We start from the raw sequence: 12,015 nt of genomic DNA on the forward strand, positions 1-12,015 counted from the left end.
TAATAGAAACAGCTATAGGCTGATAGAGTTCTTAAAGAAGAAAAACAATCTTCAAGGTGATTATATGCATTAACCTGAAAGGAATTTTAATGAAATTCTTAAATAAAAGCATAATGTTGAAGAGATTTTCCTCTCTAATATGTTCAGAAATTATACGTAATATCTTAATAAAACATAAGATTAAAACGTCTCCAGTCTCCTCATTGGTCTAGAGCAAGACCTGGTTCCTTAAATTATAACCACGTTACGAGTGAATGTGAAAAACAAAAATTATTATCAATAATTCATGTGGTTAACCTGGAAGAAATAGGCTGCAATCTAAGGGACGCTCCTAAAACTTTTCTTTCTGGCAACTGTCACTTCACTAGAAACACAGACATTAAATAAATCAGTGCACTAATAAATGTTAACTATCCACTGACTCATTATTTATACAGTATTTATGAAAACAACTTTGAATTGGCTCCTGACAAAAATATAATAATGACATTGAAATAAGAAGTAAAGAAGAGACCCATGTTAAGGTGGGAGAAGCGGTGAAGCCAGAAAAACTAAGGAGAGTTAGGAAACCCTCAGTTTCTGGCAGCCAAGCAAGCTGGCATGATAAAACAAATCATACCAGTTTGTCAGGATTAACAAACTTGCATAGCTATTTAAAATGTTGGCGAAAGAAAAAAATGTCAAGTTATCTGGGCCCCAGACATGCTATATATAAAGCATGTCCGTCTGGTGGGGCAGGAGTTTAGCATGTCCCCTTATCAAAAAGCATAAGGCTAGGGTGGAGGTAATAAGAGTAAAATCCTATTTACTGGATATGAACAGAGAGACTGTGCTCTCATTTTCTAACTCATCTTTTTCTGTTTCCCACTTTCCTACTCTTCGAGGGAACGGATCAGAAACCAGAATAATATTTAGAAGTCAACCAGCTTTTGGCTGTGGGTAAACTCCCTCCAGCAAGGAATTCTCCCTGGTCACATCCAAAACTCGGCTCTGTTGCAGGGCCTAAGTGCTTTCTTTCAGCCAATGAATTTCCAGGACAGGGTCTCTGCAGCCCACAGGCCTGATCAGATCTGCTTGACAAGACTGTGGCCGATAATAAGTGGCAAAGGCAACAGTGTCCAATGTTATCCAGAGATAGAGACCACAAACAAGAAAGGCGGGCCAAATGTGTCACCATCGTGGCAGCACACACAAGGACAAGGGCAAGAGTAGTGCCCACACTTACTTCAAAAGAATTCCCAATGACCTTTCTGAATTACTTGTTTTGCTGGGTGTCATTTTACCAAAGGTTGCTTAAAAAGAGCTGTCAGGATTGGGGTCTTATGACATTTGCTGTAATAAGATTTAGCCCGTAGAGAGTTGTGAAACCTGGATCTGTTATAGAAGCTATATTTGGCTCCTTGAGTAGTTGCATGAGACTCTCTTATGAGCCAGATTTAAGCATTAAACGATAGGTTCTGGAATGTGGCTAGGGCACCAGCCATAAAAGGATCTTTTTCCCAACTGAAAGCTACTATACTGGGCATATATGCAGGACTAGGAACAGCAATCCCCCAGGTACCTGCCTCACACTCACTCTTCTGAAGAGAAATTAGAAAGAAGAGATCTCAATGCAGGAGAGCTGCCACAGTTCTTTGATAGATAGTATGCATTCTCTCTTCATGATTAATCTTAGGCATGGCACACAGTAACAACAGTAGCTGACATTCAATGGGCACTCACTATGCACCAGGCATGTGCTAAGCCTGCTACGTGGATTATCTCACTCAGTCCTCATCACAAAACAGCGAAGTAGGTACTGTTTGTATCCCTATCTATGATTCACTGCAGCGATGGCTTTTAACTCTATACCCCCATTCCTGTATCCATGCCCTTTGCTGTGGGACATTTCACTAAAAAGGCAGCGTCTATTTCCCCTCTCTGTCATTCTGGACTGGCCTTGTGGCTTGCTTTGGTGATCAGAATGCAGACATGACACCATGCCAGTCCTGAGCCTGGGCCTCGGGAAGCCTCGCGTGTCTCCGCCTGCTCACTTGCACCTCTGCCATCGCTGTGAGAACGTGCCCAGGCTAGCCGGCTGAAGGAAGTACAATGCTTGGAGTAGAGCCAAGGCATCCTGGCCACCTCTGCTGAAGCCAGCCTAGACCAGCCAACCCCCAGACATTAGACAAACCAAGCCAAGGTAAGCAGAGCTGCCCAGGGGAACCACCAACCAGCTCCAGGTGCATCAACATTCACTGTTAATTGGTGAAGGCCACTGAAGTTTTGTGGCTGAGTGTTACACAGCATTACTATAGCAGCAAAACCTTGCGTACCATTCATACACAGGAAGATAGAGAAACAAAGAGGTTAATTTGCCCCACATGATAAGAACAGAACTGGGCTATGAGATGCTAATGCAAGTTTTCAGAAAATCAGATGTAACTTCTTAATAAGGTCAATATTTTATAACTGTATTTTAAAAGCCCTTTAAAACTCAAATCAGTTTGTTTTGCCTTAATTCAGACGGATCTTCTGCAAAGACCCAGAGAAACTGATTGATATAATAGCTGACACCATTGCCTAGGCAAACGGAAACAGGGACACTTGATGGCCATATAGAATATCCTTTACTTTGCATGACTTGTGTTGAAGGGAGCTTTATCTTTATCAGTACAACGGCTATACTGAGAGCAACTCTTGTAACAGCATCTGTAAGGAACCAAGAACCCCTCGGTATAAAGGCATTGCTATGATGCATGACACTGACTTTCAAGTGACTTCTGCCACTAATGTTAGAGTTACATCTCATTTATTCAACCACTGAGAAAAACGGTGAGCAAGGGAATTGGAGAACTTGAATATTAATGGAAGCACATCAATTCAATTATCTTGGCTAACTAATGAGGTGAACTCCTAGTGCATGGAGGTTGCAAGTTCAAACTCCACCACTGCAACTGGACCCATGTGGGTACTTAAGTCTTCGGCACCAGCTGCAGCAGTATGGGATGGGAGGAGAAACCCGTTCTTGGGATAAGAATTACTACCAGAATTGCTCATGCAGAGCACTCAGAAAACTGGAAGATACTCTAGGTCATCCATGGCATTACTTGGCGACATGAACGATGTCCTTACCATAAAGAGAAAAAGGAATCAGCTACTAGAGTATAGGAGAAATCAGTGAATTGTTTTACATAGTAAATAAAGCTTTAATTCTTCACTTAATAAAATCTCAATCTAAAGTATAATAAAAGATTCGTTCCTCTTTAACTAGATTAACCTTCTGCATACAGAATGTCTTAATGTATAATAAGAGACCAGTGACTTTATCTTTGATTTGAGGGTTGACAAAAACTCTCTCGTTGACCAACCTTTAGCCAGCTTCATCTAAGCCCTGTGCCAGGCCCGCAGGGCCCAGTTTTATCAAGAATCCTGGTAAGTCAGTTTAGAGAGAACGCCCTCCACACTTGATATCTGAGCACCCTCCATATCTGTCAGATTCCTCATCCCCCAGCCTTGATATCTGTGCACCCTGGCCTGCCTTCAGAAAAAGTCCCCTGACCTTTGAACGTTTCCTCTTAGTCATTTTCCATCCACTGCCTCCTTCACCCTGTTCCTTGGCCAACCCCCAACTGTCTCTGCCATGCTCACAGTTGAGCCCGATCTCTCTCACCTACTTGGAAAGTCTTGACACCCTTTGCAATACTCCTGAATAAAGTCTTCCTTATCATTTTAACAAGTATCAGAGTATTTTTTTCTTTAATAGGGTTCACCCTACAACAAAAACAGATAATTTGAGAGAACAGCAATAAAATGCCTATTGGCAGAGCTGAGATATATGAATAAAGATAAGTAATTTGGGGACAGAGTATCTATAATGAAATAAAATTATGTGGTTTAATAACTTAGTTCAGACAAAATGTTCAAATGGGAATTCCACTTTCCTTGAATTTTCTAGAAACTACAATTCAAAGCATAAAGCGGAAAGATCCTTTTCTCCTTTGCATCAACACGATAGAAAATTGTTCTTTGACCTGTATGTTTACATTTCTGCCTTAGTAACCCAAAAAAATGGTGAACATTTTAAAGACTGTTTTGATGAAGAAACCTTACAGAGCCTTAGGTCATCATTCCAAGCATCAGGGAACACTCCTCAGAATGATATATGTAGGAAATACTGGAAATTGAGCTCAGTGTGTGGACTGAGCCAAAGATGAACCTCAAATGTTGCTCTTAGATGAAATCCCTGATAATCAGCTTGTTTCCTACTGTTTCCCTGTTTCTTCGGAAAATTCTATGAACACAAAAACATGCAATGTCACCTGGTTAGACTCGAACTGATTAAGCTTTCACTCTATTTGCCTTTAAAATACTAGAATGCTTGCTACTAGAAGCAAAACCTATTCCAACTGTTCCCTACCTCTAAAATGCTAAGAAATAGGAAACATGTGCCTTTTATTTGTATAAGATCTTAATACATGAATAAGTAATTTCCTGATAAGGGTGAATCAATTATAGGACAAGCCACTAAGAAGTCTCTTCATTATGACTGGGCTCCTCATGCCAGTCATAAAAATGGTGAAGATTCAAGTGTTTTTCAGAGAGAAGCCAGGGAACAGAACACTGACTTAAAGCTAGAGTGTTTGGACTTGAACCCCACCTAAAGCATTTTCAGGCCGTGTGACCTTGGGGAATTTACTTAAACTCTTGGAGCCTCAGTGCCCTCATCTGGAAACATGAGGGCAGTAATAGCAATTACAGGGCCACCGCGAGGACTAAATGAGTTAACGCATCGCAAGCTCTTATAGAATGCGTACCAGACATCCAACTCAATCTCAGTAAAAGTTAGCTACCTTATTATCATCATCAGATTTTTAAAACATTATATAGCCATCGTTGGGATCTTCGTGTGCCCACCGTGGACACTGATATATACCTGGGGCATTTACTCATACGTTACAGATATAAATTATCATTAATAATTTAAAAATGGGAGAGAAAAACAAGTAACAACTTTAGACATCCCTCCCCACGTACACACATACCCCTAAATCTCTCTCCTGTCATTTAGGTCATGAGCCTACAGATCAGGGTTTGTCACAGTAGGATGAGAGCCATCATCTCTATTTACAGTGACAATACACCATGGATTCTCTGAGAGAGTTCTACTTTCATACCCTTCATATAACTTTCCACAAAAGCAACTTGTTAAATGATTAGCTAATATGCTGTATTTTTAAACTATGCATGATCTTCTAAATAAGACTGCAAAACTTAAAAAGTTCTCTGACAGACACGGTCATGACTTTGGGTCTGAAAACTGGAGAGAAAATGTTAGTGTAAAAGCCACAAAATGGTATCCCAGGGACATATTCAGTTTGGCCTCCAAAGTACTGGCCAAGATTTAAAATGTAGGATATTTCACATACAAGTCCGTATTTCTGACTTCTCTCAAAAAAAAAAAAAAAAAAAAAAAAAAAAAGAGAAACCGAGCAACCCTCGGCAGGCATCCTGCATGAAAAGAGCCTGAGCTGAATCCTGAATATCACATCCATTCCTATTCATCCCTACTGGGTCCCAGACACCGAGGCCCAGGGTCAGCTGTCACTCATCACTGCACTTGCCCTGGCTTTTGCTGACACCCAGCCAGCTTTACTCCTGTACGTTATCTAATGTTCCTCACTGGCTGTGAGGGTATCTGAGCTTGGAACCCCTGACTTTCGTCTTGACTCAGTCCTTTGCACCTTTCAGGCACTGAACATCTTTGACTTGCAGACTCCACACCAGCTGGTCCCTGAGCCAATGAGAACCAACCCTCCAAGGTGCTTACCTCAGAGTACAGTCTAGAATTTGTTTCCTCCTCTAAGCTGGTATCCCAGAGAATCTGAAACATCCTCACCAAGTACTAGCTTGACTCCAACTCCCACCCCTGTTCCCAGGCCATGAATCTCGTGTGGGGTGGCTTGAGTCCTTCCCCTCTCATATTAGAGCACTCTGAGAAACCCAGTTGGTCAGACACCAACAACTCCACCTTCCCAGGGACCTTCCTGGCTACAAGCACCCGCTCACCCAGGGACTGAGCCCTGCCGTGCTGAACTCCAGGCAGAGCTTGAACTCTTCAGTTCTTTAGACAGGCACCGTCCAATAGCCACACATGGCAACTGAACACTTGAAACGGGGTTAGTCCGAACTGAGATGTGCTATAAAAATATGCATGGGGTCTCAAAGACTGAGTGTTCAATAAAGCATACAAACTATTGCATTAATAATTTTACATTAATTACTTGTTGAAATGACAATATTTTGGATATATTTGGTTAAGCAAAATATATTATTAGAATTAATTTCACCTGTTTCCTTTTACTTTTTAAATAAGGCTAGTAGAAACTGTAAAATTACATACATGGCTCATACCGAGTTCTACTGGATAGTGCTACTTTAGGTAACAAAGACAACCACCGTCCAAAGACTCCTGCAACTCCCCACTCTCACTCCACTGGCCTGTCCCTCTGGTTCAAGTAAAGTCTGCAGCCAGTCCTACATGGATTAAGGCCCTGGCTCACTATCTGATAGGCAGGAGATTGTTCCATGTGGCCTCTTTAGGTGGCTTTCTGTGGAAGGATTCTCCTTTTTCTACATGCTATTCTTCCCGTTTCTAATTCAATTCATAAAACTCCCATTGTTATGTGTGAGTGAACAAATATGACTGCACATGAATGTGGCTGTGTGCACATGCAGACTCGCATATGGGAAGTCACAAGGAAACAGTAATGTAAAATTGTGTGTTTTCCCCAATGAAAAAGGAAGAGAGGTATGTTGGCGGAATGAGGGAGGATGCTTTCACCGCTACGAAGGAAACCCCAAAGTGAACTGCTCCTCCCACCCTCTCTATAACAAAGGGTGCCAACCAGAGGCAGTTGGGCCAACTTGCCATTAAGAGGCTGCAGAGGGCTTCCCTGGTGGCTCAGTGGTTAAGAATCCACCTGCCAACGCAGGGGACACGGGTTCGAGCCCTGGTTTGGGAAGATCCCACATGCCGCGGAGCAATGAAGCCCGTGCGCCACAACTACTGAGCCTGCGCTCTAGAGCCCGCGAGCCACAACTACTGAGCCCGCAAGCCACAACTACTGAGCCCACGTGCTACAACTACTGAAGCCTGCGCACCTAGAGCCCGTGCTCCACAACAAGAGAAGCCACCGCAAGGAGAAGCCCAAGCACTGCAACGAAGAGTAGCGCCCGCTCGCCGCAACTAGAGAAAGCCTGCACACAGCAACGAAGACCCGACGCAGCCCCCAAAAATAAATTTATTAAAAAAAAAAAGAGGCTGTAAAAACAGAAATACTGAGGAGAAGCACAAAGTCTCTTAGAGGAACCCAGGTATCAGTTTTCAAAGGAAAACTAAATAGCTCAGAGGAAAAAAAACAACAACAAAAAAAGCAGAACTAAAAAGTAGCCTGAAGGCCCTCACACCCGGGGTTTGGCACAGTCCACTTAAAGCAATTTGAATCAGGGAAATTTTCTATGATCTAAAAATTGAAGCGATTACTTGCACTAATGCAACAGGCTTTAGTAAACGATGTACTGCTGCCCTGAGTCAAATACCTGCCCTGCTCACATGAATTGCCAGAGCTGTTTTTTGGTGGTAACGGCAAACAAATGAACGATGCAAAGGCCTTGCCACTCCAAGTGGGGTCCCTAGACCAGCAGTGTCAGCACTGCTTGGGAGCTTGTTATGCAAATTCTTGGGTCCTACCCCAGACCCAGTTAAAATGCAATGAGATTTTGCATTTTAACCACCAGATCCTTCAGTGATTCCTGTACACATTAAAGTTTGAGAAACACCTGAAGTTTAACCTTCTGACTATATTCATTTGCTTAACAACTGTTTTTGAAAATAAAACAACGGCACCCACCCCTCTGAGTTAGTGTCTCTGGAATTTGTGCCATTGGGGATATTTTTGTTTTTCTCTTTGGACTGTAGCTAATAATAAAGAATGTTTTTCAAGTAAATCAGTGGTTCCAGGTGGTTCTTGGATGAGAGCCCTGTAACACAGCTATAAAAAGCCCGAAATTACTCTTATAAGTTTCCAACTTAAGTATTCCCTGAGGCAAACAGCTTCTGCTTAAGGGAGGCAAATAATTTTATGTAAAATAAATGAGTATCTGTGTAACTATCACACTACCTTCACGTCCCACGTACATCAAAATAAGGGGGGAAGTGCCAAAATCAACTTTACTTGTCACATCCTGACACACGAAAAAGGGACTTTCACACCAAAACTGAGACAAACAAATTAATCCACACACCTTTCGTAATACTTAAAATTCTTCTACTGCCAAAAAAAAAAAAAAATCCTGCTATATAAAAACACCTCCATTATCCCTTAATTGTTTTTATATCCTTCCCAGGGCTTATAATGTTACCACTGTGATTATCTGATAAATCCTCAATCCATTTACTCCGACCAAGGAGTGAAAGAAAACACAATGGGAATATTCAGTATTTTGAAATAAGACATTAATTCTTCAGTGGAATTATTTACAAGAAGAGTACTTACAGGTTCAAATATAAAGTCTCGAACTTGGCATAAAATTCTCCAAAGTATCAAAAGACAGAAAAAAATCCAAGTAAATGTGCTTAGAGGTATGGCATTCCGAAGCAAACCTCAGCACATAATCCACAGTTGTACATATCAACACATAATACCAACCAGTGGAATTATCACGGCTTAACAGACTTTTTTGTTTCTTTGCCTTTAAATTCAATGTTTAATGACCACCTGCACCCAAGGTGCTTACATGTTCCTATCTGACTGACTACGATGGATTGTTATCAGCGGAGGGAAGCAAAATATATCATCCCCAAATATGCCCCTTTGGCATACTGATTATTTGGGGCTGATTATTTTTGAGAGGCTGCAGACACAGGAATTGTCCTGAAAACAGTAGAAATCACCCTTTTGTGAGAGAAATGAACGTTTGTCAGGGTAAACTCCATTGTAAGGGTGTCTCCCTCTCTGTACCAAGAGGAGGAGCATGACTAAATCTCTAGAAACTCTTAGCAATGGAGACGGCAAGGACTTAAGTCTGCATCACAGCCATGCCCTTATTTACTGCATTGTGTCTGGTGCCCACAACTGGCTTCTCCCAGCGCTCAACATCTTCTCTGGTCTTTAGCTGGACCTGGAATTTAAGGTGGTAGCTTGGGCCATTTCTGGGAGTTACTCAGTTTTCCTGAGTAGGAGAGGTACACATGTTATTAAACTTGTTTGGTTTTCTCCTATTAATCTTTTATTACAGGAGGGTCTCAGCCAGGAACCTAGAAGAGTAGAGCAAAAAATTCTTTTTCCTCCCCTACATCAATCATACCTAGATATTCCGCTTCATGCCATTTGTAAAATATAATTCTTCACAAAGAAAATGCACATCAAAAAAAAAAAAAAAAACCTAGCTAAATTGAATTTTCTATTTTAAAATAGACCCTCTCCTCCAGTGTAGCTGAAACACATAGAGAAGAACACAGCCAAAATGAGGAGACGTTTTAAAATTCATGACCTCCAACTTCACCTAGAGCAGCCATACTACAGTTCCTCAGTTTACTCAGTCTCCCACTCCCCTGGACAACCGTTTCACTCCTCCTCTCTCCTCCAACCTTCAGCCCCAACCCTCTGTCCTAAACTCAAGACTCATACCTTACTGCCTCCATGACATCTCCACCTGGAAGTCTGATAACATCGCAAATTCAACATGGCCGAAACTGAACTCCTGATCCTGCCTTCCAAACCTGATCCTCCCCACAGTATTCCTCTTCTCAGTGAAGAGCACCTCCGTATTTCCATTTAATCAGACTCAGAGCTCTTACTCTCAGATCCCTCAACAAATCTGTCAGCAAACTGCGCTGGTTCTATCCTTCAGAATGTATTCAGAATGCAACCCCTTCTCGCAACTTCCACAGCTACCATCTGGTCCAAGCCACCATCATCTCTGGCCTGGTCCCTCTGACAGTCTCCTAACTGGCCTCCCTGCTTCCATTCTTGACCTGATACAATCTCTTCTCAACACAGCAGCCAGGGCGATCCTCTCAACGTAAGTCAAGTCACATCAGGCCTCTGCTAAAAAGCCTGCATTAGCTCCCCACTTCACTCAGAGTAAAAGCCAACATTCTTACAATGTTCTACAAGGATTATAAAATGCCACACCATCCCTGCTACCGCTCTGACCTCAGTGCCTACTTCTCTCACCCTCATTCACCCTGCTCCAGCCACGTGGACCTCCCTGCTCTTCCCTGACCACTCTAGGCACCTCCCTGCCTCAGGGATTTTGCACTAACTGTTCCATCTGCTAAGAACACTCTTCCCCCAGATAGACGCCATATCTAACTCCCTCACCTCCTTCAAATCTTTGCCAAATGTCATCTTCACAATGAGGCTTTCCTTGACCATCCTACTTAATTCTACAGTCCACCCCACATATTCATACCTTCCAGCAATCCCGATTTGTCGTCTTTACCCTGATCTCATTCTTCTGTCTTCCAGAGTCCCTATCATCTTCTAATACACCTGTTAATGTATGCACTGTATTGATTTTTTTGTCTACCCTCACCAATAGAATGTCATCTCAATGAGGCCAGGGATCTCTGTTCTCTGTTGTATCCCAAGTGCCTAGAACAGTGCCTAGTATATAACAGATGTTCAACAAATATTTGTTGAGTAAATGAATGAAATTAAACCTCAGCTTTTATCAGTGGATTTATCTAGTTGGGCCATTAACACCACTACGACAATTACGAATAGCCACAGATCATGGGTACATGGAAGTTGATTACAGTGCTCTTTCTATATATGTTTGGAAATTTACACAATAGAAGGATTTCTTTTTAAGCTTATGAAAAGAACTGACAGACAGTGTTTTCTGTGAAATAAGTGTCACATCTCTAGTTTTTAGAAGACAGCTTAAGGAAAGGGGGAAAAAAATCCCTGCATTTCGTCTGTTTCTAAGCCACTTAGTAGTTGTTAAATATGAGAGGGTGTGGAGAAAAGGGAACCCTCCTACACTGTTGGTGGGAATGTAAATTAGTGCAGCCACTATGAAGAACAGTACGGAGGTTCCTTAAAAAACTACAAATAGAACTACCATATGATCCAGCAATCCCACTCCTGGGCATATATCCAGAGAAAACTCTAATTCAAAAAGATACATGCAACCCAATGTTCATAATAGCACTATTTACAACAGTCAAGACATGGAAGCAACCCTAGTGTCCACTGACGGATGAATGAATAAAGAAGATGTGGTGTACACACACACACACACACACACACACACACAATGGAATACTACTCAGCCATAAAAAAGAATGAAATAATGCCATTTGCAGCAACATGGATGGACCTAGAGATTATCATACTAAGTGAAGTAAGTCAGACAGAGAAAGACAACTACCATATGATATCACTTATATGTGGAATCCAAAAAAAATGATACAAATCAACTTATTTACAAAACAGAAATAGACTCACAGACATAGAAAACAAACTCATGTTTACCAAAGGGAAAAGGGGACAGAGGGATAAATTAGGGATAAATTAGGAGTGTGTATATATTAGATACACACGAATATATATATATAAAATAGATAAACAACAAGGTCCTACTGTATAGCACAGGGAATTATACTCAATATCTCATAATAACCTATGATGGAAAAGAATCTGCAAAAGAATAGATATATATGTATGCATAACTGAATCACTCTGCTGTACACCCAAAACTAACACACTGTAAATCAACTATACTTCAATAAAAAAACTGTTTGTTTTCAACCCAATCAAAAAATGGGCAGAAGACCTAAATTGACACTTTTCCACAGATGGCCAACAGGCACATGAAAAGATGCTCAACATCACTAATTATTACATTATACTATATATATTATATATATATATAACTATTATACACATAACTGAATCACTGTGCTGTACACCAGAAACTAACACAACATTGTAAATCAACTATACTTCAATTTTTTTTTTTTTT

General features: G+C 41.3%; 1 protein-coding gene across 2 annotated transcripts in view; it reads right to left on the reverse strand.

The window, feature by feature from the left end:
• Positions 1 to 12,015, reverse strand: part of PHEX (phosphate regulating endopeptidase X-linked) — a 198,757-nt gene that overhangs the window by 117,268 nt on the left and 69,474 nt on the right. The window lies entirely within an intron of this gene.

This window comes from Lipotes vexillifer, unplaced genomic scaffold, assembly GCF_000442215.2.
Source record: "Lipotes vexillifer unplaced genomic scaffold, Lipotes_vexillifer_v1.1 scaffold279, whole genome shotgun sequence".
Classification (NCBI taxonomy): domain Eukaryota; kingdom Metazoa; phylum Chordata; class Mammalia; order Artiodactyla; family Lipotidae; genus Lipotes; species Lipotes vexillifer.